General features: G+C 43.3%; 40 non-coding genes across 40 annotated transcripts; 20 read left to right on the plus strand and 20 right to left on the minus strand.

The window, feature by feature from the left end:
- Positions 1-41: 41 nt before the first annotated feature.
- Positions 42-113, plus strand: trnap-agg (transfer RNA proline (anticodon AGG)). Its single transcript has one exon. It is a non-coding gene; the product is annotated as a tRNA-Pro (tRNA).
- Positions 114-380: 267 nt separating this feature from the next.
- trnag-ucc (transfer RNA glycine (anticodon UCC)) lies at positions 381-452 on the minus strand. Its single transcript has one exon. It is a non-coding gene; the product is annotated as a tRNA-Gly (tRNA).
- A 994-nt stretch (positions 453-1,446) lies between these two features.
- On the plus strand, positions 1,447-1,518 carry trnap-agg (transfer RNA proline (anticodon AGG)). Its single transcript has one exon. It is a non-coding gene; the product is annotated as a tRNA-Pro (tRNA).
- Positions 1,519-1,785: 267 nt separating this feature from the next.
- Positions 1,786-1,857, minus strand: trnag-ucc (transfer RNA glycine (anticodon UCC)). The gene has a single exon. It is a non-coding gene; the product is annotated as a tRNA-Gly (tRNA).
- Positions 1,858-2,851: 994 nt separating this feature from the next.
- trnap-agg (transfer RNA proline (anticodon AGG)) lies at positions 2,852-2,923 on the plus strand. Its single transcript has one exon. It is a non-coding gene; the product is annotated as a tRNA-Pro (tRNA).
- Positions 2,924-3,190: 267 nt separating this feature from the next.
- Positions 3,191-3,262, minus strand: trnag-ucc (transfer RNA glycine (anticodon UCC)). Its single transcript has one exon. It is a non-coding gene; the product is annotated as a tRNA-Gly (tRNA).
- Positions 3,263-4,256: 994 nt separating this feature from the next.
- trnap-agg (transfer RNA proline (anticodon AGG)) lies at positions 4,257-4,328 on the plus strand. Its single transcript has one exon. It is a non-coding gene; the product is annotated as a tRNA-Pro (tRNA).
- Positions 4,329-4,595: 267 nt separating this feature from the next.
- trnag-ucc (transfer RNA glycine (anticodon UCC)) lies at positions 4,596-4,667 on the minus strand. The gene has a single exon. It is a non-coding gene; the product is annotated as a tRNA-Gly (tRNA).
- Positions 4,668-5,661: 994 nt separating this feature from the next.
- On the plus strand, positions 5,662-5,733 carry trnap-agg (transfer RNA proline (anticodon AGG)). Its single transcript has one exon. It is a non-coding gene; the product is annotated as a tRNA-Pro (tRNA).
- Positions 5,734-6,000: 267 nt separating this feature from the next.
- trnag-ucc (transfer RNA glycine (anticodon UCC)) lies at positions 6,001-6,072 on the minus strand. Its single transcript has one exon. It is a non-coding gene; the product is annotated as a tRNA-Gly (tRNA).
- Positions 6,073-7,066: 994 nt separating this feature from the next.
- trnap-agg (transfer RNA proline (anticodon AGG)) lies at positions 7,067-7,138 on the plus strand. Its single transcript has one exon. It is a non-coding gene; the product is annotated as a tRNA-Pro (tRNA).
- Positions 7,139-7,405: 267 nt separating this feature from the next.
- Positions 7,406-7,477, minus strand: trnag-ucc (transfer RNA glycine (anticodon UCC)). Its single transcript has one exon. It is a non-coding gene; the product is annotated as a tRNA-Gly (tRNA).
- A 994-nt stretch (positions 7,478-8,471) lies between these two features.
- Positions 8,472-8,543, plus strand: trnap-agg (transfer RNA proline (anticodon AGG)). Its single transcript has one exon. It is a non-coding gene; the product is annotated as a tRNA-Pro (tRNA).
- Positions 8,544-8,810: 267 nt separating this feature from the next.
- Positions 8,811-8,882, minus strand: trnag-ucc (transfer RNA glycine (anticodon UCC)). The gene has a single exon. It is a non-coding gene; the product is annotated as a tRNA-Gly (tRNA).
- A 994-nt stretch (positions 8,883-9,876) lies between these two features.
- On the plus strand, positions 9,877-9,948 carry trnap-agg (transfer RNA proline (anticodon AGG)). The gene has a single exon. It is a non-coding gene; the product is annotated as a tRNA-Pro (tRNA).
- Positions 9,949-10,215: 267 nt separating this feature from the next.
- trnag-ucc (transfer RNA glycine (anticodon UCC)) lies at positions 10,216-10,287 on the minus strand. Its single transcript has one exon. It is a non-coding gene; the product is annotated as a tRNA-Gly (tRNA).
- A 994-nt stretch (positions 10,288-11,281) lies between these two features.
- trnap-agg (transfer RNA proline (anticodon AGG)) lies at positions 11,282-11,353 on the plus strand. The gene has a single exon. It is a non-coding gene; the product is annotated as a tRNA-Pro (tRNA).
- A 267-nt stretch (positions 11,354-11,620) lies between these two features.
- On the minus strand, positions 11,621-11,692 carry trnag-ucc (transfer RNA glycine (anticodon UCC)). The gene has a single exon. It is a non-coding gene; the product is annotated as a tRNA-Gly (tRNA).
- A 994-nt stretch (positions 11,693-12,686) lies between these two features.
- On the plus strand, positions 12,687-12,758 carry trnap-agg (transfer RNA proline (anticodon AGG)). Its single transcript has one exon. It is a non-coding gene; the product is annotated as a tRNA-Pro (tRNA).
- A 267-nt stretch (positions 12,759-13,025) lies between these two features.
- On the minus strand, positions 13,026-13,097 carry trnag-ucc (transfer RNA glycine (anticodon UCC)). Its single transcript has one exon. It is a non-coding gene; the product is annotated as a tRNA-Gly (tRNA).
- Positions 13,098-14,091: 994 nt separating this feature from the next.
- trnap-agg (transfer RNA proline (anticodon AGG)) lies at positions 14,092-14,163 on the plus strand. Its single transcript has one exon. It is a non-coding gene; the product is annotated as a tRNA-Pro (tRNA).
- Positions 14,164-14,430: 267 nt separating this feature from the next.
- Positions 14,431-14,502, minus strand: trnag-ucc (transfer RNA glycine (anticodon UCC)). The gene has a single exon. It is a non-coding gene; the product is annotated as a tRNA-Gly (tRNA).
- Positions 14,503-15,496: 994 nt separating this feature from the next.
- trnap-agg (transfer RNA proline (anticodon AGG)) lies at positions 15,497-15,568 on the plus strand. The gene has a single exon. It is a non-coding gene; the product is annotated as a tRNA-Pro (tRNA).
- Positions 15,569-15,835: 267 nt separating this feature from the next.
- trnag-ucc (transfer RNA glycine (anticodon UCC)) lies at positions 15,836-15,907 on the minus strand. Its single transcript has one exon. It is a non-coding gene; the product is annotated as a tRNA-Gly (tRNA).
- Positions 15,908-16,901: 994 nt separating this feature from the next.
- Positions 16,902-16,973, plus strand: trnap-agg (transfer RNA proline (anticodon AGG)). The gene has a single exon. It is a non-coding gene; the product is annotated as a tRNA-Pro (tRNA).
- Positions 16,974-17,240: 267 nt separating this feature from the next.
- Positions 17,241-17,312, minus strand: trnag-ucc (transfer RNA glycine (anticodon UCC)). Its single transcript has one exon. It is a non-coding gene; the product is annotated as a tRNA-Gly (tRNA).
- A 994-nt stretch (positions 17,313-18,306) lies between these two features.
- On the plus strand, positions 18,307-18,378 carry trnap-agg (transfer RNA proline (anticodon AGG)). The gene has a single exon. It is a non-coding gene; the product is annotated as a tRNA-Pro (tRNA).
- Positions 18,379-18,645: 267 nt separating this feature from the next.
- Positions 18,646-18,717, minus strand: trnag-ucc (transfer RNA glycine (anticodon UCC)). Its single transcript has one exon. It is a non-coding gene; the product is annotated as a tRNA-Gly (tRNA).
- A 994-nt stretch (positions 18,718-19,711) lies between these two features.
- On the plus strand, positions 19,712-19,783 carry trnap-agg (transfer RNA proline (anticodon AGG)). Its single transcript has one exon. It is a non-coding gene; the product is annotated as a tRNA-Pro (tRNA).
- Positions 19,784-20,050: 267 nt separating this feature from the next.
- On the minus strand, positions 20,051-20,122 carry trnag-ucc (transfer RNA glycine (anticodon UCC)). The gene has a single exon. It is a non-coding gene; the product is annotated as a tRNA-Gly (tRNA).
- A 994-nt stretch (positions 20,123-21,116) lies between these two features.
- Positions 21,117-21,188, plus strand: trnap-agg (transfer RNA proline (anticodon AGG)). The gene has a single exon. It is a non-coding gene; the product is annotated as a tRNA-Pro (tRNA).
- Positions 21,189-21,455: 267 nt separating this feature from the next.
- trnag-ucc (transfer RNA glycine (anticodon UCC)) lies at positions 21,456-21,527 on the minus strand. Its single transcript has one exon. It is a non-coding gene; the product is annotated as a tRNA-Gly (tRNA).
- A 996-nt stretch (positions 21,528-22,523) lies between these two features.
- trnap-agg (transfer RNA proline (anticodon AGG)) lies at positions 22,524-22,595 on the plus strand. Its single transcript has one exon. It is a non-coding gene; the product is annotated as a tRNA-Pro (tRNA).
- A 267-nt stretch (positions 22,596-22,862) lies between these two features.
- trnag-ucc (transfer RNA glycine (anticodon UCC)) lies at positions 22,863-22,934 on the minus strand. The gene has a single exon. It is a non-coding gene; the product is annotated as a tRNA-Gly (tRNA).
- A 664-nt stretch (positions 22,935-23,598) lies between these two features.
- On the plus strand, positions 23,599-23,670 carry trnap-agg (transfer RNA proline (anticodon AGG)). Its single transcript has one exon. It is a non-coding gene; the product is annotated as a tRNA-Pro (tRNA).
- Positions 23,671-23,937: 267 nt separating this feature from the next.
- On the minus strand, positions 23,938-24,009 carry trnag-ucc (transfer RNA glycine (anticodon UCC)). Its single transcript has one exon. It is a non-coding gene; the product is annotated as a tRNA-Gly (tRNA).
- Positions 24,010-25,138: 1,129 nt separating this feature from the next.
- On the minus strand, positions 25,139-25,210 carry trnag-ucc (transfer RNA glycine (anticodon UCC)). Its single transcript has one exon. It is a non-coding gene; the product is annotated as a tRNA-Gly (tRNA).
- A 995-nt stretch (positions 25,211-26,205) lies between these two features.
- Positions 26,206-26,277, plus strand: trnap-agg (transfer RNA proline (anticodon AGG)). Its single transcript has one exon. It is a non-coding gene; the product is annotated as a tRNA-Pro (tRNA).
- Positions 26,278-26,544: 267 nt separating this feature from the next.
- On the minus strand, positions 26,545-26,616 carry trnag-ucc (transfer RNA glycine (anticodon UCC)). The gene has a single exon. It is a non-coding gene; the product is annotated as a tRNA-Gly (tRNA).
- A 994-nt stretch (positions 26,617-27,610) lies between these two features.
- trnap-agg (transfer RNA proline (anticodon AGG)) lies at positions 27,611-27,682 on the plus strand. Its single transcript has one exon. It is a non-coding gene; the product is annotated as a tRNA-Pro (tRNA).
- The last annotated feature ends 108 nt before the right edge of the window (positions 27,683-27,790 follow it).

Below are 27,790 nucleotides of genomic sequence, written 5' to 3' on the forward strand. Positions count from 1 at the left end.
GTCATTGCCGCAGAAAGCAAAACAATTTTCTTCTTGTGTAAGGCTCGTTGGTCTAGGGGTATGATTCTCGCTTAGGGTGCGAGAGGTCCCGGGTTCAAATCCCGGATGAGCCCTTTTGCAGATCTTTTAACAAGCTCAGACAGGCAGATCTCAGGCCACTGGTCGCAAACAGCCACCTCTTGGGCGCAGGACGAGGTGGCTGAATGCTTTCGGCGATGGACAGCTAATCTATTGTGATATTCACTAGTTGGCTCAATGTCGCACTTCATTTTGAAAACCTGCAAAAAGTAAGAGCAAATCGGACTTCCACGAACATTGATTCCAATGTAATACACTTGAAATTACACCCAGCCCCTAAAACTAGTGAATATCTCATGCTCTGCATTGGCCGGGAATCGAACCCGGGTCAACTGCTTGGAAGGCAGCTATGCTCACCACTATACCACCAATGCGACTTGAAGCTCGCTAGCAACATGGAGACATCGATTTATATCCTGACCGTCATTTTTGTGGAAAGTGAAAATTCTTTGACCAAACGGATCGTTGGTGTAGGTGTACGATTATGGCTTAGGGTGCGAGAGGTCCCTGGTTAAAAAATCTATCATTTTAATCAGTACCTGTTACCTTCAGATTTGTCCCGTGACACTTGTGGAGAACGTAGGGCAAAACTGAGAACATTGTGACAAGTGGGGTCACATTAGTTTGTAGCCCAAAGATTTTGGATTCTACAAACAGAAGTTGGCACATAAAGGGTTCCGACTTCAGACGAGTCCCCTGACACTTGTGGGGGACGTAGAGACAAATTGAGAACACCACCGTGTTCGTGAGGGTCTCCCCTTTCCAGGGAGTGGTCATACGATTTTGTAGGTCAAACGGTTCAGAAGCTACAGATGTTTTTGTGAGAAGACCGATTATAGGTATGTCTCATGGTTTGACTAACACCGCTCTAGCTCCACCACCTTTCATTGCAGATGTGGAGGTGTAACATAAACAGTTATGGAGGCTTGAGACAGATACGACACATCTCAATCTCTCTAGTTGAAAACGGATCGATTTGAATGGGTATTTTTTACATTCGTTTACTTTGATTCACGTACTGATGCATCAGTCAACTCAAAATAAATGAGCTCCATTCTTTTTGAAGTTGTATTTTTTTCAGTTTCTCTTTTAAAATATGAATTGATCTCATTTTGCTCAATATTCATTTGTCAACACTCATCATCAGTTTGCTGTCGCGGCTTAAGAAGACAGAATGTGAAAAACACAGCAGATGAAATACAAAAGATTTGAACTGAAGCCTGGTCAACAGTTTGGAAGACTGCTATGCTCACAAGTATAGCACAAACACTCACATGAGGTTCAATCTTTCCAAGCACCATGGACAAGAACAATGGATATCCTCATTGTCATTGCCGCAGAAAGCAAAACAATTTTCTTCTTGTGTAAGGCTCGTTGGTCTAGGGGTATGATTCTCGCTTAGGGTGCGAGAGGTCCCGGGTTCAAATCCCGGATGAGCCCTTTTGCAGATCTTTTAACAAGCTCAGACAGGCAGATCTCAGGCCACTGGTCGCAAACAGCCACCTCTTGGGCGCAGGACGAGGTGGCTGAATGCTTTCGGCGATGGACAGCTAATCTATTGTGATATTCACTAGTTGGCTCAATGTCGCACTTCATTTTGAAAACCTGCAAAAAGTAAGAGCAAATCGGACTTCCACGAACATTGATTCCAATGTAATACACTTGAAATTACACCCAGCCCCTAAAACTAGTGAATATCTCATGCTCTGCATTGGCCGGGAATCGAACCCGGGTCAACTGCTTGGAAGGCAGCTATGCTCACCACTATACCACCAATGCGACTTGAAGCTCGCTAGCAACATGGAGACATCGATTTATATCCTGACCGTCATTTTTGTGGAAAGTGAAAATTCTTTGACCAAACGGATCGTTGGTGTAGGTGTACGATTATGGCTTAGGGTGCGAGAGGTCCCTGGTTAAAAAATCTATCATTTTAATCAGTACCTGTTACCTTCAGATTTGTCCCGTGACACTTGTGGAGAACGTAGGGCAAAACTGAGAACATTGTGACAAGTGGGGTCACATTAGTTTGTAGCCCAAAGATTTTGGATTCTACAAACAGAAGTTGGCACATAAAGGGTTCCGACTTCAGACGAGTCCCCTGACACTTGTGGGGGACGTAGAGACAAATTGAGAACACCACCGTGTTCGTGAGGGTCTCCCCTTTCCAGGGAGTGGTCATACGATTTTGTAGGTCAAACGGTTCAGAAGCTACAGATGTTTTTGTGAGAAGACCGATTATAGGTATGTCTCATGGTTTGACTAACACCGCTCTAGCTCCACCACCTTTCATTGCAGATGTGGAGGTGTAACATAAACAGTTATGGAGGCTTGAGACAGATACGACACATCTCAATCTCTCTAGTTGAAAACGGATCGATTTGAATGGGTATTTTTTACATTCGTTTACTTTGATTCACGTACTGATGCATCAGTCAACTCAAAATAAATGAGCTCCATTCTTTTTGAAGTTGTATTTTTTTCAGTTTCTCTTTTAAAATATGAATTGATCTCATTTTGCTCAATATTCATTTGTCAACACTCATCATCAGTTTGCTGTCGCGGCTTAAGAAGACAGAATGTGAAAAACACAGCAGATGAAATACAAAAGATTTGAACTGAAGCCTGGTCAACAGTTTGGAAGACTGCTATGCTCACAAGTATAGCACAAACACTCACATGAGGTTCAATCTTTCCAAGCACCATGGACAAGAACAATGGATATCCTCATTGTCATTGCCGCAGAAAGCAAAACAATTTTCTTCTTGTGTAAGGCTCGTTGGTCTAGGGGTATGATTCTCGCTTAGGGTGCGAGAGGTCCCGGGTTCAAATCCCGGATGAGCCCTTTTGCAGATCTTTTAACAAGCTCAGACAGGCAGATCTCAGGCCACTGGTCGCAAACAGCCACCTCTTGGGCGCAGGACGAGGTGGCTGAATGCTTTCGGCGATGGACAGCTAATCTATTGTGATATTCACTAGTTGGCTCAATGTCGCACTTCATTTTGAAAACCTGCAAAAAGTAAGAGCAAATCGGACTTCCACGAACATTGATTCCAATGTAATACACTTGAAATTACACCCAGCCCCTAAAACTAGTGAATATCTCATGCTCTGCATTGGCCGGGAATCGAACCCGGGTCAACTGCTTGGAAGGCAGCTATGCTCACCACTATACCACCAATGCGACTTGAAGCTCGCTAGCAACATGGAGACATCGATTTATATCCTGACCGTCATTTTTGTGGAAAGTGAAAATTCTTTGACCAAACGGATCGTTGGTGTAGGTGTACGATTATGGCTTAGGGTGCGAGAGGTCCCTGGTTAAAAAATCTATCATTTTAATCAGTACCTGTTACCTTCAGATTTGTCCCGTGACACTTGTGGAGAACGTAGGGCAAAACTGAGAACATTGTGACAAGTGGGGTCACATTAGTTTGTAGCCCAAAGATTTTGGATTCTACAAACAGAAGTTGGCACATAAAGGGTTCCGACTTCAGACGAGTCCCCTGACACTTGTGGGGGACGTAGAGACAAATTGAGAACACCACCGTGTTCGTGAGGGTCTCCCCTTTCCAGGGAGTGGTCATACGATTTTGTAGGTCAAACGGTTCAGAAGCTACAGATGTTTTTGTGAGAAGACCGATTATAGGTATGTCTCATGGTTTGACTAACACCGCTCTAGCTCCACCACCTTTCATTGCAGATGTGGAGGTGTAACATAAACAGTTATGGAGGCTTGAGACAGATACGACACATCTCAATCTCTCTAGTTGAAAACGGATCGATTTGAATGGGTATTTTTTACATTCGTTTACTTTGATTCACGTACTGATGCATCAGTCAACTCAAAATAAATGAGCTCCATTCTTTTTGAAGTTGTATTTTTTTCAGTTTCTCTTTTAAAATATGAATTGATCTCATTTTGCTCAATATTCATTTGTCAACACTCATCATCAGTTTGCTGTCGCGGCTTAAGAAGACAGAATGTGAAAAACACAGCAGATGAAATACAAAAGATTTGAACTGAAGCCTGGTCAACAGTTTGGAAGACTGCTATGCTCACAAGTATAGCACAAACACTCACATGAGGTTCAATCTTTCCAAGCACCATGGACAAGAACAATGGATATCCTCATTGTCATTGCCGCAGAAAGCAAAACAATTTTCTTCTTGTGTAAGGCTCGTTGGTCTAGGGGTATGATTCTCGCTTAGGGTGCGAGAGGTCCCGGGTTCAAATCCCGGATGAGCCCTTTTGCAGATCTTTTAACAAGCTCAGACAGGCAGATCTCAGGCCACTGGTCGCAAACAGCCACCTCTTGGGCGCAGGACGAGGTGGCTGAATGCTTTCGGCGATGGACAGCTAATCTATTGTGATATTCACTAGTTGGCTCAATGTCGCACTTCATTTTGAAAACCTGCAAAAAGTAAGAGCAAATCGGACTTCCACGAACATTGATTCCAATGTAATACACTTGAAATTACACCCAGCCCCTAAAACTAGTGAATATCTCATGCTCTGCATTGGCCGGGAATCGAACCCGGGTCAACTGCTTGGAAGGCAGCTATGCTCACCACTATACCACCAATGCGACTTGAAGCTCGCTAGCAACATGGAGACATCGATTTATATCCTGACCGTCATTTTTGTGGAAAGTGAAAATTCTTTGACCAAACGGATCGTTGGTGTAGGTGTACGATTATGGCTTAGGGTGCGAGAGGTCCCTGGTTAAAAAATCTATCATTTTAATCAGTACCTGTTACCTTCAGATTTGTCCCGTGACACTTGTGGAGAACGTAGGGCAAAACTGAGAACATTGTGACAAGTGGGGTCACATTAGTTTGTAGCCCAAAGATTTTGGATTCTACAAACAGAAGTTGGCACATAAAGGGTTCCGACTTCAGACGAGTCCCCTGACACTTGTGGGGGACGTAGAGACAAATTGAGAACACCACCGTGTTCGTGAGGGTCTCCCCTTTCCAGGGAGTGGTCATACGATTTTGTAGGTCAAACGGTTCAGAAGCTACAGATGTTTTTGTGAGAAGACCGATTATAGGTATGTCTCATGGTTTGACTAACACCGCTCTAGCTCCACCACCTTTCATTGCAGATGTGGAGGTGTAACATAAACAGTTATGGAGGCTTGAGACAGATACGACACATCTCAATCTCTCTAGTTGAAAACGGATCGATTTGAATGGGTATTTTTTACATTCGTTTACTTTGATTCACGTACTGATGCATCAGTCAACTCAAAATAAATGAGCTCCATTCTTTTTGAAGTTGTATTTTTTTCAGTTTCTCTTTTAAAATATGAATTGATCTCATTTTGCTCAATATTCATTTGTCAACACTCATCATCAGTTTGCTGTCGCGGCTTAAGAAGACAGAATGTGAAAAACACAGCAGATGAAATACAAAAGATTTGAACTGAAGCCTGGTCAACAGTTTGGAAGACTGCTATGCTCACAAGTATAGCACAAACACTCACATGAGGTTCAATCTTTCCAAGCACCATGGACAAGAACAATGGATATCCTCATTGTCATTGCCGCAGAAAGCAAAACAATTTTCTTCTTGTGTAAGGCTCGTTGGTCTAGGGGTATGATTCTCGCTTAGGGTGCGAGAGGTCCCGGGTTCAAATCCCGGATGAGCCCTTTTGCAGATCTTTTAACAAGCTCAGACAGGCAGATCTCAGGCCACTGGTCGCAAACAGCCACCTCTTGGGCGCAGGACGAGGTGGCTGAATGCTTTCGGCGATGGACAGCTAATCTATTGTGATATTCACTAGTTGGCTCAATGTCGCACTTCATTTTGAAAACCTGCAAAAAGTAAGAGCAAATCGGACTTCCACGAACATTGATTCCAATGTAATACACTTGAAATTACACCCAGCCCCTAAAACTAGTGAATATCTCATGCTCTGCATTGGCCGGGAATCGAACCCGGGTCAACTGCTTGGAAGGCAGCTATGCTCACCACTATACCACCAATGCGACTTGAAGCTCGCTAGCAACATGGAGACATCGATTTATATCCTGACCGTCATTTTTGTGGAAAGTGAAAATTCTTTGACCAAACGGATCGTTGGTGTAGGTGTACGATTATGGCTTAGGGTGCGAGAGGTCCCTGGTTAAAAAATCTATCATTTTAATCAGTACCTGTTACCTTCAGATTTGTCCCGTGACACTTGTGGAGAACGTAGGGCAAAACTGAGAACATTGTGACAAGTGGGGTCACATTAGTTTGTAGCCCAAAGATTTTGGATTCTACAAACAGAAGTTGGCACATAAAGGGTTCCGACTTCAGACGAGTCCCCTGACACTTGTGGGGGACGTAGAGACAAATTGAGAACACCACCGTGTTCGTGAGGGTCTCCCCTTTCCAGGGAGTGGTCATACGATTTTGTAGGTCAAACGGTTCAGAAGCTACAGATGTTTTTGTGAGAAGACCGATTATAGGTATGTCTCATGGTTTGACTAACACCGCTCTAGCTCCACCACCTTTCATTGCAGATGTGGAGGTGTAACATAAACAGTTATGGAGGCTTGAGACAGATACGACACATCTCAATCTCTCTAGTTGAAAACGGATCGATTTGAATGGGTATTTTTTACATTCGTTTACTTTGATTCACGTACTGATGCATCAGTCAACTCAAAATAAATGAGCTCCATTCTTTTTGAAGTTGTATTTTTTTCAGTTTCTCTTTTAAAATATGAATTGATCTCATTTTGCTCAATATTCATTTGTCAACACTCATCATCAGTTTGCTGTCGCGGCTTAAGAAGACAGAATGTGAAAAACACAGCAGATGAAATACAAAAGATTTGAACTGAAGCCTGGTCAACAGTTTGGAAGACTGCTATGCTCACAAGTATAGCACAAACACTCACATGAGGTTCAATCTTTCCAAGCACCATGGACAAGAACAATGGATATCCTCATTGTCATTGCCGCAGAAAGCAAAACAATTTTCTTCTTGTGTAAGGCTCGTTGGTCTAGGGGTATGATTCTCGCTTAGGGTGCGAGAGGTCCCGGGTTCAAATCCCGGATGAGCCCTTTTGCAGATCTTTTAACAAGCTCAGACAGGCAGATCTCAGGCCACTGGTCGCAAACAGCCACCTCTTGGGCGCAGGACGAGGTGGCTGAATGCTTTCGGCGATGGACAGCTAATCTATTGTGATATTCACTAGTTGGCTCAATGTCGCACTTCATTTTGAAAACCTGCAAAAAGTAAGAGCAAATCGGACTTCCACGAACATTGATTCCAATGTAATACACTTGAAATTACACCCAGCCCCTAAAACTAGTGAATATCTCATGCTCTGCATTGGCCGGGAATCGAACCCGGGTCAACTGCTTGGAAGGCAGCTATGCTCACCACTATACCACCAATGCGACTTGAAGCTCGCTAGCAACATGGAGACATCGATTTATATCCTGACCGTCATTTTTGTGGAAAGTGAAAATTCTTTGACCAAACGGATCGTTGGTGTAGGTGTACGATTATGGCTTAGGGTGCGAGAGGTCCCTGGTTAAAAAATCTATCATTTTAATCAGTACCTGTTACCTTCAGATTTGTCCCGTGACACTTGTGGAGAACGTAGGGCAAAACTGAGAACATTGTGACAAGTGGGGTCACATTAGTTTGTAGCCCAAAGATTTTGGATTCTACAAACAGAAGTTGGCACATAAAGGGTTCCGACTTCAGACGAGTCCCCTGACACTTGTGGGGGACGTAGAGACAAATTGAGAACACCACCGTGTTCGTGAGGGTCTCCCCTTTCCAGGGAGTGGTCATACGATTTTGTAGGTCAAACGGTTCAGAAGCTACAGATGTTTTTGTGAGAAGACCGATTATAGGTATGTCTCATGGTTTGACTAACACCGCTCTAGCTCCACCACCTTTCATTGCAGATGTGGAGGTGTAACATAAACAGTTATGGAGGCTTGAGACAGATACGACACATCTCAATCTCTCTAGTTGAAAACGGATCGATTTGAATGGGTATTTTTTACATTCGTTTACTTTGATTCACGTACTGATGCATCAGTCAACTCAAAATAAATGAGCTCCATTCTTTTTGAAGTTGTATTTTTTTCAGTTTCTCTTTTAAAATATGAATTGATCTCATTTTGCTCAATATTCATTTGTCAACACTCATCATCAGTTTGCTGTCGCGGCTTAAGAAGACAGAATGTGAAAAACACAGCAGATGAAATACAAAAGATTTGAACTGAAGCCTGGTCAACAGTTTGGAAGACTGCTATGCTCACAAGTATAGCACAAACACTCACATGAGGTTCAATCTTTCCAAGCACCATGGACAAGAACAATGGATATCCTCATTGTCATTGCCGCAGAAAGCAAAACAATTTTCTTCTTGTGTAAGGCTCGTTGGTCTAGGGGTATGATTCTCGCTTAGGGTGCGAGAGGTCCCGGGTTCAAATCCCGGATGAGCCCTTTTGCAGATCTTTTAACAAGCTCAGACAGGCAGATCTCAGGCCACTGGTCGCAAACAGCCACCTCTTGGGCGCAGGACGAGGTGGCTGAATGCTTTCGGCGATGGACAGCTAATCTATTGTGATATTCACTAGTTGGCTCAATGTCGCACTTCATTTTGAAAACCTGCAAAAAGTAAGAGCAAATCGGACTTCCACGAACATTGATTCCAATGTAATACACTTGAAATTACACCCAGCCCCTAAAACTAGTGAATATCTCATGCTCTGCATTGGCCGGGAATCGAACCCGGGTCAACTGCTTGGAAGGCAGCTATGCTCACCACTATACCACCAATGCGACTTGAAGCTCGCTAGCAACATGGAGACATCGATTTATATCCTGACCGTCATTTTTGTGGAAAGTGAAAATTCTTTGACCAAACGGATCGTTGGTGTAGGTGTACGATTATGGCTTAGGGTGCGAGAGGTCCCTGGTTAAAAAATCTATCATTTTAATCAGTACCTGTTACCTTCAGATTTGTCCCGTGACACTTGTGGAGAACGTAGGGCAAAACTGAGAACATTGTGACAAGTGGGGTCACATTAGTTTGTAGCCCAAAGATTTTGGATTCTACAAACAGAAGTTGGCACATAAAGGGTTCCGACTTCAGACGAGTCCCCTGACACTTGTGGGGGACGTAGAGACAAATTGAGAACACCACCGTGTTCGTGAGGGTCTCCCCTTTCCAGGGAGTGGTCATACGATTTTGTAGGTCAAACGGTTCAGAAGCTACAGATGTTTTTGTGAGAAGACCGATTATAGGTATGTCTCATGGTTTGACTAACACCGCTCTAGCTCCACCACCTTTCATTGCAGATGTGGAGGTGTAACATAAACAGTTATGGAGGCTTGAGACAGATACGACACATCTCAATCTCTCTAGTTGAAAACGGATCGATTTGAATGGGTATTTTTTACATTCGTTTACTTTGATTCACGTACTGATGCATCAGTCAACTCAAAATAAATGAGCTCCATTCTTTTTGAAGTTGTATTTTTTTCAGTTTCTCTTTTAAAATATGAATTGATCTCATTTTGCTCAATATTCATTTGTCAACACTCATCATCAGTTTGCTGTCGCGGCTTAAGAAGACAGAATGTGAAAAACACAGCAGATGAAATACAAAAGATTTGAACTGAAGCCTGGTCAACAGTTTGGAAGACTGCTATGCTCACAAGTATAGCACAAACACTCACATGAGGTTCAATCTTTCCAAGCACCATGGACAAGAACAATGGATATCCTCATTGTCATTGCCGCAGAAAGCAAAACAATTTTCTTCTTGTGTAAGGCTCGTTGGTCTAGGGGTATGATTCTCGCTTAGGGTGCGAGAGGTCCCGGGTTCAAATCCCGGATGAGCCCTTTTGCAGATCTTTTAACAAGCTCAGACAGGCAGATCTCAGGCCACTGGTCGCAAACAGCCACCTCTTGGGCGCAGGACGAGGTGGCTGAATGCTTTCGGCGATGGACAGCTAATCTATTGTGATATTCACTAGTTGGCTCAATGTCGCACTTCATTTTGAAAACCTGCAAAAAGTAAGAGCAAATCGGACTTCCACGAACATTGATTCCAATGTAATACACTTGAAATTACACCCAGCCCCTAAAACTAGTGAATATCTCATGCTCTGCATTGGCCGGGAATCGAACCCGGGTCAACTGCTTGGAAGGCAGCTATGCTCACCACTATACCACCAATGCGACTTGAAGCTCGCTAGCAACATGGAGACATCGATTTATATCCTGACCGTCATTTTTGTGGAAAGTGAAAATTCTTTGACCAAACGGATCGTTGGTGTAGGTGTACGATTATGGCTTAGGGTGCGAGAGGTCCCTGGTTAAAAAATCTAGCATTTTAATCAGTACCTGTTACCTTCAGATTTGTCCCGTGACACTTGTGGAGAACGTAGGGCAAAACTGAGAACATTGTGACAAGTGGGGTCACATTAGTTTGTAGCCCAAAGATTTTGGATTCTACAAACAGAAGTTGGCACATAAAGGGTTCCGACTTCAGACGAGTCCCCTGACACTTGTGGGGGACGTAGAGAGAAATTGAGAACACCACCGTGTTCGTGAGGGTCTCCCCTTTCCAGGGAGTGGTCATACGATTTTGTAGGTCAAACGGTTCAGAAGCTACAGATGTTTTTGTGAGAAGACCGATTATAGGTATGTCTCATGGTTTGACTAACACCGCTCTAGCTCCACCACCTTTCATTGCAGATGTGGAGGTGTAACATAAACAGTTATGGAGGCTTGAGACAGATACGACACATCTCAATCTCTCTAGTTGAAAACGGATCGATTTGAATGGGTATTTTTTACATTCGTTTACTTTGATTCACGTACTGATGCATCAGTCAACTCAAAATAAATGAGCTCCATTCTTTTTGAAGTTGTATTTTTTTCAGTTTCTCTTTTAAAATATGAATTGATCTCATTTTGCTCAATATTCATTTGTCAACACTCATCATCAGTTTGCTGTCGCGGCTTAAGAAGACAGAATGTGAAAAACACAGCAGATGAAATACAAAAGATTTGAACTGAAGCCTGGTCAACAGTTTGGAAGACTGCTATGCTCACAAGTATAGCACAAACACTCACATGAGGTTCAATCTTTCCAAGCACCATGGACAAGAACAATGGATATCCTCATTGTCATTGCCGCAGAAAGCAAAACAATTTTCTTCTTGTGTAAGGCTCGTTGGTCTAGGGGTATGATTCTCGCTTAGGGTGCGAGAGGTCCCGGGTTCAAATCCCGGATGAGCCCTTTTGCAGATCTTTTAACAAGCTCAGACAGGCAGATCTCAGGCCACTGGTCGCAAACAGCCACCTCTTGGGCGCAGGACGAGGTGGCTGAATGCTTTCGGCGATGGACAGCTAATCTATTGTGATATTCACTAGTTGGCTCAATGTCGCACTTCATTTTGAAAACCTGCAAAAAGTAAGAGCAAATCGGACTTCCACGAACATTGATTCCAATGTAATACACTTGAAATTACACCCAGCCCCTAAAACTAGTGAATATCTCATGCTCTGCATTGGCCGGGAATCGAACCCGGGTCAACTGCTTGGAAGGCAGCTATGCTCACCACTATACCACCAATGCGACTTGAAGCTCGCTAGCAACATGGAGACATCGATTTATATCCTGACCGTCATTTTTGTGGAAAGTGAAAATTCTTTGACCAAACGGATCGTTGGTGTAGGTGTACGATTATGGCTTAGGGTGCGAGAGGTCCCTGGTTAAAAAATCTATCATTTTAATCAGTACCTGTTACCTTCAGATTTGTCCCGTGACACTTGTGGAGAACGTAGGGCAAAACTGAGAACATTGTGACAAGTGGGGTCACATTAGTTTGTAGCCCAAAGATTTTGGATTCTACAAACAGAAGTTGGCACATAAAGGGTTCCGACTTCAGACGAGTCCCCTGACACTTGTGGGGGACGTAGAGAGAAATTGAGAACACCACCGTGTTCGTGAGGGTCTCCCCTTTCCAGGGAGTGGTCATACGATTTTGTAGGTCAAACGGTTCAGAAGCTACAGATGTTTTTGTGAGAAGACCGATTATAGGTATGTCTCATGGTTTGACTAACACCGCTCTAGCTCCACCACCTTTCATTGCAGATGTGGAGGTGTAACATAAACAGTTATGGAGGCTTGAGACAGATACGACACATCTCAATCTCTCTAGTTGAAAACGGATCGATTTGAATGGGTATTTTTTACATTCGTTTACTTTGATTCACGTACTGATGCATCAGTCAACTCAAAATAAATGAGCTCCATTCTTTTTGAAGTTGTATTTTTTTCCGTTTCTCTTTTAAAATATGAATTGATCTCATTTTGCTCAATATTCATTTGTCAACACTCATCATCAGTTTGCTGTCGCGGCTTAAGAAGACAGAATGTGAAAAACACAGCAGATGAAATACAAAAGATTTGAACTGAAGCCTGGTCAACAGTTTGGAAGACTGCTATGCTCACAAGTATAGCACAAACACTCACATGAGGTTCAATCTTTCCAAGCACCATGGACAAGAACAATGGATATCCTCATTGTCATTGCCGCAGAAAGCAAAACAATTTTCTTCTTGTGTAAGGCTCGTTGGTCTAGGGGTATGATTCTCGCTTAGGGTGCGAGAGGTCCCGGGTTCAAATCCCGGATGAGCCCTTTTGCAGATCTTTTAACAAGCTCAGACAGGCAGATCTCAGGCCACTGGTCGCAAACAGCCACCTCTTGGGCGCAGGACGAGGTGGCTGAATGCTTTCGGCGATGGACAGCTAATCTATTGTGATATTCACTAGTTGGCTCAATGTCGCACTTCATTTTGAAAACCTGCAAAAAGTAAGAGCAAATCGGACTTCCACGAACATTGATTCCAATGTAATACACTTGAAATTACACCCAGCCCCTAAAACTAGTGAATATCTCATGCTCTGCATTGGCCGGGAATCGAACCCGGGTCAACTGCTTGGAAGGCAGCTATGCTCACCACTATACCACCAATGCGACTTGAAGCTCGCTAGCAACATGGAGACATCGATTTATATCCTGACCGTCATTTTTGTGGAAAGTGAAAATTCTTTGACCAAACGGATCGTTGGTGTAGGTGTACGATTATGGCTTAGGGTGCGAGAGGTCCCTGGTTAAAAAATCTATCATTTTAATCAGTACCTGTTACCTTCAGATTTGTCCCGTGACACTTGTGGAGAACGTAGGGCAAAACTGAGAACATTGTGACAAGTGGGGTCACATTAGTTTGTAGCCCAAAGATTTTGGATTCTACAAACAGAAGTTGGCACATAAAGGGTTCCGACTTCAGACGAGTCCCCTGACACTTGTGGGGGACGTAGAGAGAAATTGAGAACACCACCGTGTTCGTGAGGGTCTCCCCTTTCCAGGGAGTGGTCATACGATTTTGTAGGTCAAACGGTTCAGAAGCTACAGATGTTTTTGTGAGAAGACCGATTATAGGTATGTCTCATGGTTTGACTAACACCGCTCTAGCTCCACCACCTTTCATTGCAGATGTGGAGGTGTAACATAAACAGTTATGGAGGCTTGAGACAGATACGACACATCTCAATCTCTCTAGTTGAAAACGGATCGATTTGAATGGGTATTTTTTACATTCGTTTACTTTGATTCACGTACTGATGCATCAGTCAACTCAAAATAAATGAGCTCCATTCTTTTTGAAGTTGTATTTTTTTCCGTTTCTCTTTTAAAATATGAATTGATCTCATTTTGCTCAATATTCATTTGTCAACACTCATCATCAGTTTGCTGTCGCGGCTTAAGAAGACAGAATGTGAAAAACACAGCAGATGAAATACAAAAGATTTGAACTGAAGCCTGGTCAACAGTTTGGAAGACTGCTATGCTCACAAGTATAGCACAAACACTCACATGAGGTTCAATCTTTCCAAGCACCATGGACAAGAACAATGGATATCCTCATTGTCATTGCCGCAGAAAGCAAAACAATTTTCTTCTTGTGTAAGGCTCGTTGGTCTAGGGGTATGATTCTCGCTTAGGGTGCGAGAGGTCCCGGGTTCAAATCCCGGATGAGCCCTTTTGCAGATCTTTTAACAAGCTCAGACAGGCAGATCTCAGGCCACTGGTCGCAAACAGCCACCTCTTGGGCGCAGGACGAGGTGGCTGAATGCTTTCGGCGATGGACAGCTAATCTATTGTGATATTCACTAGTTGGCTCAATGTCGCACTTCATTTTGAAAACCTGCAAAAAGTAAGAGCAAATCGGACTTCCACGAACATTGATTCCAATGTAATACACTTGAAATTACACCCAGCCCCTAAAACTAGTGAATATCTCATGCTCTGCATTGGCCGGGAATCGAACCCGGGTCAACTGCTTGGAAGGCAGCTATGCTCACCACTATACCACCAATGCGACTTGAAGCTCGCTAGCAACATGGAGACATCGATTTATATCCTGACCGTCATTTTTGTGGAAAGTGAAAATTCTTTGACCAAACGGATCGTTGGTGTAGGTGTACGATTATGGCTTAGGGTGCGAGAGGTCCCTGGTTAAAAAATCTATCATTTTAATCAGTACCTGTTACCTTCAGATTTGTCCCGTGACACTTGTGGAGAACGTAGGGCAAAACTGAGAACATTGTGACAAGTGGGGTCACATTAGTTTGTAGCCCAAAGATTTTGGATTCTACAAACAGAAGTTGGCACATAAAGGGTTCCGACTTCAGACGAGTCCCCTGACACTTGTGGGGGACGTAGAGAGAAATTGAGAACACCACCGTGTTCGTGAGGGTCTCCCCTTTCCAGGGAGTGGTCATACGATTTTGTAGGTCAAACGGTTCAGAAGCTACAGATGTTTTTGTGAGAAGACCGATTATAGGTATGTCTCATGGTTTGACTAACACCGCTCTAGCTCCACCACCTTTCATTGCAGATGTGGAGGTGTAACATAAACAGTTATGGAGGCTTGAGACAGATACGACACATCTCAATCTCTCTAGTTGAAAACGGATCGATTTGAATGGGTATTTTTTACATTCGTTTACTTTGATTCACGTACTGATGCATCAGTCAACTCAAAATAAATGAGCTCCATTCTTTTTGAAGTTGTATTTTTTTCCGTTTCTCTTTTAAAATATGAATTGATCTCATTTTGCTCAATATTCATTTGTCAACACTCATCATCAGTTTGCTGTCGCGGCTTAAGAAGACAGAATGTGAAAAACACAGCAGATGAAATACAAAAGATTTGAACTGAAGCCTGGTCAACAGTTTGGAAGACTGCTATGCTCACAAGTATAGCACAAACACTCACATGAGGTTCAATCTTTCCAAGCACCATGGACAAGAACAATGGATATCCTCATTGTCATTGCCGCAGAAAGCAAAACAATTTTCTTCTTGTGTAAGGCTCGTTGGTCTAGGGGTATGATTCTCGCTTAGGGTGCGAGAGGTCCCGGGTTCAAATCCCGGATGAGCCCTTTTGCAGATCTTTTAACAAGCTCAGACAGGCAGATCTCAGGCCACTGGTCGCAAACAGCCACCTCTTGGGCGCAGGACGAGGTGGCTGAATGCTTTCGGCGATGGACAGCTAATCTATTGTGATATTCACTAGTTGGCTCAATGTCGCACTTCATTTTGAAAACCTGCAAAAAGTAAGAGCAAATCGGACTTCCACGAACATTGATTCCAATGTAATACACTTGAAATTACACCCAGCCCCTAAAACTAGTGAATATCTCATGCTCTGCATTGGCCGGGAATCGAACCCGGGTCAACTGCTTGGAAGGCAGCTATGCTCACCACTATACCACCAATGCGACTTGAAGCTCGCTAGCAACATGGAGACATCGATTTATATCCTGACCGTCATTTTTGTGGAAAGTGAAAATTCTTTGACCAAACGGATCGTTGGTGTAGGTGTACGATTATGGCTTAGGGTGCGAGAGGTCCCTGGTTAAAAAATCTATCATTTTAATCAGTACCTGTTACCTTCAGATTTGTCCCGTGACACTTGTGGAGAACGTAGGGCAAAACTGAGAACATTGTGACAAGTGGGGTCACATTAGTTTGTAGCCCAAAGATTTTGGATTCTACAAACAGAAGTTGGCACATAAAGGGTTCCGACTTCAGACGAGTCCCCTGACACTTGTGGGGGACGTAGAGAGAAATTGAGAACACCACCGTGTTCGTGAGGGTCTCCCCTTTCCAGGGAGTGGTCATACGATTTTGTAGGTCAAACGGTTCAGAAGCTACAGATGTTTTTGTGAGAAGACCGATTATAGGTATGTCTCATGGTTTGACTAACACCGCTCTAGCTCCACCACCTTTCATTGCAGATGTGGAGGTGTAACATAAACAGTTATGGAGGCTTGAGACAGATACGACACATCTCAATCTCTCTAGTTGAAAACGGATCGATTTGAATGGGTATTTTTTACATTCGTTTACTTTGATTCACGTACTGATGCATCAGTCAACTCAAAATAAATGAGCTCCATTCTTTTTGAAGTTGTATTTTTTTCCGTTTCTCTTTTAAAATATGAATTGATCTCATTTTGCTCAATATTCATTTGTCAACACTCATCATCAGTTTGCTGTCGCGGCTTAAGAAGACAGAATGTGAAAAACACAGCAGATGAAATACAAAAGATTTGAACTGAAGCCTGGTCAACAGTTTGGAAGACTGCTATGCTCACAAGTATAGCACAAACACTCACATGAGGTTCAATCTTTCCAAGCACCATGGACAAGAACAATGGATATCCTCATTGTCATTGCCGCAGAAAGCAAAACAATTTTCTTCTTGTGTAAGGCTCGTTGGTCTAGGGGTATGATTCTCGCTTAGGGTGCGAGAGGTCCCGGGTTCAAATCCCGGATGAGCCCTTTTGCAGATCTTTTAACAAGCTCAGACAGGCAGATCTCAGGCCACTGGTCGCAAACAGCCACCTCTTGGGCGCAGGACGAGGTGGCTGAATGCTTTCGGCGATGGACAGCTAATCTATTGTGATATTCACTAGTTGGCTCAATGTCGCACTTCATTTTGAAAACCTGCAAAAAGTAAGAGCAAATCGGACTTCCACGAACATTGATTCCAATGTAATACACTTGAAATTACACCCAGCCCCTAAAACTAGTGAATATCTCATGCTCTGCATTGGCCGGGAATCGAACCCGGGTCAACTGCTTGGAAGGCAGCTATGCTCACCACTATACCACCAATGCGACTTGAAGCTCGCTAGCAACATGGAGACATCGATTTATATCCTGACCGTCATTTTTGTGGAAAGTGAAAATTCTTTGACCAAACGGATCGTTGGTGTAGGTGTACGATTATGGCTTAGGGTGCGAGAGGTCCCTGGTTAAAAAATCTATCATTTTAATCAGTACCTGTTACCTTCAGATTTGTCCCGTGACACTTGTGGAGAACGTAGGGCAAAACTGAGAACATTGTGACAAGTGGGGTCACATTAGTTTGTAGCCCAAAGATTTTGGATTCTACAAACAGAAGTTGGCACATAAAGGGTTCCGACTTCAGACGAGTCCCCTGACACTTGTGGGGGACGTAGAGAGAAATTGAGAACACCACCGTGTTCGTGAGGGTCTCCCCTTTCCAGGGAGTGGTCATACGATTTTGTAGGTCAAACGGTTCAGAAGCTACAGATGTTTTTGTGAGAAGACCGATTATAGGTATGTCTCATGGTTTGACTAACACCGCTCTAGCTCCACCACCTTTCATTGCAGATGTGGAGGTGTAACATAAACAGTTATGGAGGCTTGAGACAGATACGACACATCTCAATCTCTCTAGTTGAAAACGGATCGATTTGAATGGGTATTTTTTACATTCGTTTACTTTGATTCACGTACTGATGCATCAGTCAACTCAAAATAAATGAGCTCCATTCTTTTTGAAGTTGTATTTTTTTCCGTTTCTCTTTTAAAATATGAATTGATCTCATTTTGCTCAATATTCATTTGTCAACACTCATCATCAGTTTGCTGTCGCGGCTTAAGAAGACAGAATGTGAAAAACACAGCAGATGAAATACAAAAGATTTGAACTGAAGCCTGGTCAACAGTTTGGAAGACTGCTATGCTCACAAGTATAGCACAAACACTCACATGAGGTTCAATCTTTCCAAGCACCATGGACAAGAACAATGGATATCCTCATTGTCATTGCCGCAGAAAGCAAAACAATTTTCTTCTTGTGTAAGGCTCGTTGGTCTAGGGGTATGATTCTCGCTTAGGGTGCGAGAGGTCCCGGGTTCAAATCCCGGATGAGCCCTTTTGCAGATCTTTTAACAAGCTCAGACAGGCAGATCTCAGGCCACTGGTCGCAAACAGCCACCTCTTGGGCGCAGGACGAGGTGGCTGAATGCTTTCGGCGATGGACAGCTAATCTATTGTGATATTCACTAGTTGGCTCAATGTCGCACTTCATTTTGAAAACCTGCAAAAAGTAAGAGCAAATCGGACTTCCACGAACATTGATTCCAATGTAATACACTTGAAATTACACCCAGCCCCTAAAACTAGTGAATATCTCATGCTCTGCATTGGCCGGGAATCGAACCCGGGTCAACTGCTTGGAAGGCAGCTATGCTCACCACTATACCACCAATGCGACTTGAAGCTCGCTAGCAACATGGAGACATCGATTTATATCCTGACCGTCATTTTTGTGGAAAGTGAAAATTCTTTGACCAAACGGATCGTTGGTGTAGGTGTACGATTATGGCTTAGGGTGCGAGAGGTCCCTGGTTAAAAAATCTAGCATTTTAATCAGTACCTGTTACCTTCAGATTTGTCCCGTGACACTTGTGGAGAACGTAGGGCAAAACTGAGAACATTGTGACAAGTGGGGTCACATTAGTTTGTAGCCCAAAGATTTTGGATTCTACAAACAGAAGTTGGCACATAAAGGGTTCCGACTTCAGACGAGTCCCCTGACACTTGTGGGGGACGTAGAGAGAAATTGAGAACACCACCGTGTTCGTGAGGGTCTCCCCTTTCCAGGGAGTGGTCATACGATTTTGTAGGTCAAACGGTTCAGAAGCTACAGATGTTTTTGTGAGAAGACCGATTATAGGTATGTCTCATGGTTTGACTAACACCGCTCTAGCTCCACCACCTTTCATTGCAGATGTGGAGGTGTAACATAAACAGTTATGGAGGCTTGAGACAGATACGACACATCTCAATCTCTCTAGTTGAAAACGGATCGATTTGAATGGGTATTTTTTACATTCGTTTACTTTGATTCACGTACTGATGCATCAGTCAACTCAAAATAAATGAGCTCCATTCTTTTTGAAGTTGTATTTTTTTCCGTTTCTCTTTTAAAATATGAATTGATCTCATTTTGCTCAATATTCATTTGTCAACACTCATCATCAGTTTGCTGTCGCGGCTTAAGAAGACAGAATGTGAAAAACACAGCAGATGAAATACAAAAGATTTGAACTGAAGCCTGGTCAACAGTTTGGAAGACTGCTATGCTCACAAGTATAGCACAAACACTCACATGAGGTTCAATCTTTCCAAGCACCATGGACAAGAACAATGGATATCCTCATTGTCATTGCCGCAGAAAGCAAAACAATTTTCTTCTTGTGTAAGGCTCGTTGGTCTAGGGGTATGATTCTCGCTTAGGGTGCGAGAGGTCCCGGGTTCAAATCCCGGATGAGCCCTTTTGCAGATCTTTTAACAAGCTCAGACAGGCAGATCTCAGGCCACTGGTCGCAAACAGCCACCTCTTGGGCGCAGGACGAGGTGGCTGAATGCTTTCGGCGATGGACAGCTAATCTATTGTGATATTCACTAGTTGGCTCAATGTCGCACTTCATTTTGAAAACCTGCAAAAAGTAAGAGCAAATCGGACTTCCACGAACATTGATTCCAATGTAATACACTTGAAATTACACCCAGCCCCTAAAACTAGTGAATATCTCATGCTCTGCATTGGCCGGGAATCGAACCCGGGTCAACTGCTTGGAAGGCAGCTATGCTCACCACTATACCACCAATGCGACTTGAAGCTCGCTAGCAACATGGAGACATCGATTTATATCCTGACCGTCATTTTTGTGGAAAGTGAAAATTCTTTGACCAAACGGATCGTTGGTGTAGGTGTACGATTATGGCTTAGGGTGCGAGAGGTCCCTGGTTAAAAAATCTATCATTTTAATCAGTACCTGTTACCTTCAGATTTGTCCCGTGACACTTGTGGAGAACGTAGGGCAAAACTGAGAACATTGTGACAAGTGGGGTCACATTAGTTTGTAGCCCAAAGATTTTGGATTCTACAAACAGAAGTTGGCACATAAAGGGTTCCGACTTCAGACGAGTCCCCTGACACTTGTGGGGGACGTAGAGACAAATTGAGAACACCACCGTGTTCGTGAGGGTCTCCCCTTTCCAGGGAGTGGTCATACGATTTTGTAGGTCAAACGGTTCAGAAGCTACAGATGTTTTTGTGAGAAGACCGATTATAGGTATGTCTCATGGTTTGACTAACACCGCTCTAGCTCCACCACCTTTCATTGCAGATGTGGAGGTGTAACATAAACAGTTATGGAGGCTTGAGACAGATACGACACATCTCAATCTCTCTAGTTGAAAACGGATCGATTTGAATGGGTATTTTTTACATTCGTTTACTTTGATTCACGTACTGATGCATCAGTCAACTCAAAATAAATGAGCTCCATTCTTTTTGAAGTTGTATTTTTTTCAGTTTCTCTTTTAAAATATGAATTGATCTCATTTTGCTCAATATTCATTTGTCAACACTCATCATCAGTTTGCTGTCGCGGCTTAAGAAGACAGAATGTGAAAAACACAGCAGATGAAATACAAAAGATTTGAACTGAAGCCTGGTCAACAGTTTGGAAGACTGCTATGCTCACAAGTATAGCACAAACACTCACATGAGGTTCAATCTTTCCAAGCACCATGGACAAGAACAATGGATATCCTCATTGTCATTGCCGCAGAAAGCAAAACAATTTTCTTCTTGTGTAAGGCTCGTTGGTCTAGGGGTATGATTCTCGCTTAGGGTGCGAGAGGTCCCGGGTTCAAATCCCGGATGAGCCCTTTTGCAGATCTTTTAACAAGCTCAGACAGGCAGATCTCAGGCCACTGGTCGCAAACAGCCACCTCTTGGGCGCAGGACGAGGTGGCTGAATGCTTTCGGCGATGGACAGCTAATCTATTGTGATATTCACTAGTTGGCTCAATGTCGCACTTCATTTTGAAAACCTGCAAAAAGTAAGAGCAAATCGGACTTCCACGAACATTGATTCCAATGTAATACACTTGAAATTACACCCAGCCCCTAAAACTAGTGAATATCTCATGCTCTGCATTGGCCGGGAATCGAACCCGGGTCAACTGCTTGGAAGGCAGCTATGCTCACCACTATACCACCAATGCGACTTGAAGCTCGCTAGCAACATGGAGACATCGATTTATATCCTGACCGTCATTTTTGTGGAAAGTGAAAATTCTTTGACCAAACGGATCGTTGGTGTAGGTGTACGATTATGGCTTAGGGTGCGAGAGGTCCCTGGTTAAAAAATCTATCATTTTAATCAGTACCTGTTACCTTCAGATTTGTCCCGTGACACTTGTGGAGAACGTAGGGCAAAACTGAGAACATTGTGACAAGTGGGGTCACATTAGTTTGTAGCCCAAAGATTTTGGATTCTACAAACAGAAGTTGGCACATAAAGGGTTCCGACTTCAGACGAGTCCCCTGACACTTGTGGGGGACGTAGAGACGAAATTGAGAACACCACCGTGTTCGTGAGGGTCTCCCCTTTCCAGGGAGTGGTCATACGATTTTGTAGGTCAAACGGTTCAGAAGCTACAGATGTTTTTGTGAGAAGACCGATTATAGGTATGTCTCATGGTTTGACTAACACCGCTCTAGCTCCACCACCTTTCATTGCAGATGTGGAGGTGTAACATAAACAGTTATGGAGGCTTGAGACAGATACGACACATCTCAATCTCTCTAGTTGAAAACGGATCGATTTGAATGGGTATTTTTTACGTTCGTTTACTTTGATTCACGTACTGATGCATCAGTCGACTCAAAATAAATGAGCTCCATTCTTTTTGAAGTTGTATTTTTTTCAGTTTCTCTTTTAAAATATGAATTGACCTCATTTTGCCTCAATATTCATTTGTCAACACTCATCATCAGTTTGCTGTCGCGGCTTAAGAAGACAGAGTGTGAAAGACACAGCAGATGAAATACAAAAGATTTGAACTGAAGCCTGGTCAACAGTTTGGAAGACTGCTATGCTCACAAGTATAGCACAAACACTCACATGAGGTTCAATCTTTCCAAGCACCATGGACAAGAACAATGGATATCCTCATTGTCATTGCCGCAGAAAGCAAAACAATTTTCTTCTTGTGTAAGGCTCGTTGGTCTAGGGGTATGATTCTCGCTTAGGGTGCGAGAGGTCCCGGGTTCAAATCCCGGATGAGCCCTTTTGCAGATCTTTTAACAAGCTCAGACAGGCAGATCTCAGGCCACTGGTCGCAAACAGCCACCTCTTGGGCGCAGGACGAGGTGGCTGAATGCTTTCGGCGATGGACAGCTAATCTATTGTGATATTCACTAGTTGGCTCAATGTCGCACTTCATTTTGAAAACCTGCAAAAAGTAAGAGCAAATCGGACTTCCACGAACATTGATTCCAATGTAATACACTTGAAATTACACCCAGCCCCTAAAACTAGTGAATATCTCATGCTCTGCATTGGCCGGGAATCGAACCCGGGTCAACTGCTTGGAAGGCAGCTATGCTCACCACTATACCACCAATGCGACTTGAAGCTCGCTAGCAACATGGAGACATCGATTTATATCCTGACCGTCATTTTTGTGGAAAGTGAAAATTCTTTGACCAAACGGATCGTTGGTGTAGGTGTACGATTATGGCTTAGGGTGCGAGAGGTCCCTGGTTAAAAAATCTATCATTTTAATCAGTACCTGTTACCTTCAGATTTGTCCCGTGACACTTGTGGAGAACGTAGGGCAAAACTGAGAACATTGTGACAAGTGGGGTCACATTAGTTTGTAGCCCAAAGATTTAGGATTCTACAAACAGAAGTTGGCACATAAAGGGTTCCGACTTCAGACGAGTCCCCTGACACTTGTGGGGGACGTAGAGACAAATTGAGAACACCACCGTGTTCGTGAGGGTCTCCCCTTTCCAGGGAGTGGTATCTCATTTTGCTCAATATTCATTTGTCAACACTCATCATCAGTTTGCTGTCGCGGCTTAAGAAGACAGAATGTGAAAAACACAGCAGATGAAATACAAAAGATTTGAACTGAAGCCTGGTCAACAGTTTGGAAGACTGCTATGCTCACAAGTATAGCACAAACACTCACATGAGGTTCAATCTTTCCAAGCACCATGGACAAGAACAATGGATATCCTCATTGTCATTGCCGCAGAAAGCAAAACAATTTTCTTCTTGTGTAAGGCTCGTTGGTCTAGGGGTATGATTCTCGCTTAGGGTGCGAGAGGTCCCGGGTTCAAATCCCGGATGAGCCCTTTTGCAGATCTTTTAACAAGCTCAGACAGGCAGATCTCAGGCCACTGGTCGCAAACAGCCACCTCTTGGGCGCAGGACGAGGTGGCTGAATGCTTTCGGCGATGGACAGCTAATCTATTGTGATATTCACTAGTTGGCTCAATGTCGCACTTCATTTTGAAAACCTGCAAAAAGTAAGATCAAATCGGACTTCCACGAACATTGATTCCAATGTAATACACTTGAAATTACACCCAGCCCCTAAAACTAGTGAATATCTCATGCTCTGCATTGGCCGGGAATCGAACCCGGGTCAACTGCTTGGAAGGCAGCTATGCTCACCACTATACCACCAATGCGACTTGAAGCTCGCTAGCAACATGGAGACATCGATTTATATCCTGACCGTCATTTTTGTGGAAAGTGAAAATTCTTTGACCAAACGGATCGTTGGTGTAGGTGTACAATTATGGCTTAGGGTGCGAGAGGTCCCTGGTTAAAAAATCTATCATTTTAATCAGTACCTGTTACCTTCAGATTTGTCCCGTGACACTTGTGGAGAACGTAGGGCAAAACTGAGAACATTGTGACAAGTGGGGTCACATTAGTTTGTAGCCCAAAGATTTTGGATTCTACAAACAGAAGTTGGCACATAAAGGGTTCCGACTTCAGACGAGTCCCCTGACACTTGTGGGGGACGTAGAGAGAAATTGAGAACACCACCGTGTTCGTGAGGGTCTCCCCTTTCCAGGGAGTGGTCATACGATTTTGTAGGTCAAACGGTTCAGAAGCTACAGATGTTTTTGTGAGAAGACCGATTATAGGTATGTCTCATGGTTTGACTAACACCGCTCTAGCTCCACCACCTTTCATTGCAGATGTGGAGGTGTAACATAAACAGTTATGGAGGCTTGAGACAGATACGACACATCTCAATCTCTCTAGTTGAAAACGGATCGATTTGAATGGGTATTTTTTACATTCGTTTACTTTGATTCACGTACTGATGCATCAGTCAACTCAAAATAAATGAGCTCCATTCTTTTTGAAGTTTTATTTTTTTCAGTTTCTCTTTTAAAATATGAATTGATCTCATTTTGCTCAATATTCATTTGTCAACACTCATCATCAGTTTGCTGTCGCGGCTTAAGAAGACAGAATGTGAAAAACACAGCAGATGAAATACAAAAGATTTGAACTGAAGCCTGGTCAACAGTTTGGAAGACTGCTATGCTCACAAGTATAGCACAAACACTCACATGAGGTTCAATCTTTCCAAGCACCATGGACAAGAACAATGGATATCCTTGAATGGTTTAGGCGATGGACAGCTAATCTATTGTGATATTCACTAGTTGGCTCAATGTCGCACTTCATTTAGAAAACCTGCAAAAAGTAAGAGCAAATCGGACTTCCACGAAGATTGATTCCAATGTAATACACTTGAAATTACACCCAGCCCCTAAAACTAGTGAATATCTCATGCTCTGCATTGGCCGGGAATCGAACCCGGGTCAACTGCTTGGAAGGCAGCTATGCTCACCACTATACCACCAATGCTACTGTGAAGCTCGCTAGCAACATGGAGACATCGATTCATATCCTGACCGTCATTTTTGTGGAAAGTGAAAATTCTTTGACCAAACGGATCGTTGGTGTAGGTGTACGATTATGGCTTAGGGTGCGAGAGGTCCCTGGTTAAAAAATCTATCATTTTAATCAGTACCTGTTACCTTCAGATTAGTCCCGTGACACTTGTGGAGAACGTAGGGCAAAACTGAGAACATTGTGACAAGTGGGGTCACATTAGTTTGTTGCCCAAAGATTTTGGATTCTACAAACAGAAGTTGGCACATAAAGGGTTCCGACTTCAGACGAGTCCCCTGACACTTGTGGGGGACGTAGAGACAAATTGAGAACACCACCGTGTTCGTGAGGGTCTCCCCTTTCCAGGGAGTGGTCATACGAATTTGTAGGTCAAACGGTTCAGAAGCTACAGATGTTTTTGTGAGAAGACCGATTATAGGTATGTCTCATGGTTTGACTAACACCGCTCTAGCTCCACCACCTTTCATTGCAGATGTGGAGGTGTAACATAAACAGTTATGGAGGCTTGAGACAGATACGACACATCTCAATCTCTCTAGTTGAAAACTGATCGATTTGAATGGGTATTTTTTACATTCGTTTACTTTGATTCACGTACTGATGCATCAGTCAACTCAAAATAAATGAGCTCCATTCTTTTTGAAGTTTTATTTTTTTCAGTTTCTCTTTTAAAATATTAATTGATCTCATTTTGCTCAATATTCATTTGTCAACACTCATCATCAGTTTGCTGTCGCGGCTTAAGAAGACAGAATGTGAAAAACACAGCAGATGAAATACAAAAGATTTGAACTGAAGCCTGGTCAACAGTTTGGAAGACTGCTATGCTCACAAGTATAGCACAAAGACTCACATGAGGTTCAATCTTTCCAAGCACCATGGACAAGAACAATGGATATCCTCATTGTCATTGCCGCAGAAAGCAAAACTATTTTTTTATTGTGTAAGGCTCGTTGGTCTAGGGGTATGATTCTCGCTTAGGGTGCGAGAGGTCCCGGGTTCAAATCCCGGATGAGCCCTTTTGCAGATCTTTTAACAAGCTCAGACAGGCAGATCTCAGGCCACTGGTCGCAAACAGCCACCTCTTGGGCGCAGGACGAGGTGGCTGAATGGTTTAGGCGATGGACAGCTAATCTATAGTGATATTCACTAGTTGGCTCAATGTCGCACTTCATTTAGAAAACCTGCAAAAAGTAAGAGCAAATCGTACTTCCACGAAGATTGATTCCAATGTAATAGACTTGAAATTACACCCAGCCCCTAAAACTAGTGAATATGTCATGCTCTGCATTGGCCGGGAATCAAACCCGGGTCAACTGCTTGGAAGGCAGCTATGCTCACCACTATACCACCAATGCTATGTGAAGCTCGCTAGCAACATGGAGACATCGATTCATATCCTGACCGTCATTTTTTGTGGAAAGTGAAAATTCTTTGACCAAACAGATCGTTGGTGTAGGTGTACGATTATGGCTTAGGGTGCGAGAGGTCCCTGGTTAAAAAATCTATCATTTTAATCAGTACCTGTTACCTTCAGATTAGTCCCGTGACACTTGTGGGGAACGTAGGGCAAAAATGAGAACATTGTGACAAGTGGGGTCACATTAGTTTGTTGCCCAAAGATTTTGGATTCTACAAACAGAAGTTGGCAAATAAAGGGTTCCGACTTCAGACGGGTCCCCTGACACTTGTGGGGGACGTAGAGACAAATTGGGAACACCACCGTGTTCCTGAGGGTCTCCCCTTTCCAGGGAGTGGTCATACGAATTTGTAGGTCAAACGGTTCAGAAGCTACAGATGTTTTTGTGAGAAGACCGATTATAGGTATGTCTCATGGTTTGACTAACACCGCTCTAGCTCCACCACCTTTCATTGCATATGTGGAGGTGTAACATAAACAGTTATGGAGGCTTGAGACAGATACGACACATCTCAATCTCTCTAGTTGAAAACTGATCGATTTGAATGGGTATTTTTTACATTCGTTTACTTTGATTCACGTACTGATGCATCAGTCAACTCAAAATAAATGAGCTCCATTCTTTTTGAAGTTTTATTTTTTCAGTTTCTCTTTTAAAATATTAATTGATCTCATTTTGCTCAATATTCATTTGTCAACACTCATCATCAGTTTGCTGTCGCGGCTTAAGAAGACAGAATGTGAAAAACACAGCAGATGAAATACAAAAGATTTGAACTGAAGCCTGGTCAACAGTTTGGAAGACTGCTATGCTCACAAGTATAGCACAAAGACTCACATGAGGTTCAATCTTTCCAAGCACCATGGACAAGAACAATGGATATCCTCATTGTCATTGCCGCAGAAAGCAAAACTATTTTTTTATTGTGTAAGGCTCGTTGGTCTAGGGGTATGATTCTCGCTTAGGGTGCGAGAGGTCCCGGGTTCAAATCCCGGATGAGCCCTTTTGCAGATCTTTTAACAAGCTCAGACAGGCAGATCTCAGGCCACTGGTCGCAAACAGCCACCTCTTGGGCGCAGGACGAGGTGGCTGAATGGTTTAGGCGATGGAC

The sequence above is a fragment of the Salmo salar genome, unplaced genomic scaffold (assembly GCF_965601325.2).
Source record: "Salmo salar unplaced genomic scaffold, fSalSal1 ptg000135l, whole genome shotgun sequence".
Lineage (NCBI taxonomy): Eukaryota > Metazoa > Chordata > Actinopteri > Salmoniformes > Salmonidae > Salmo > Salmo salar.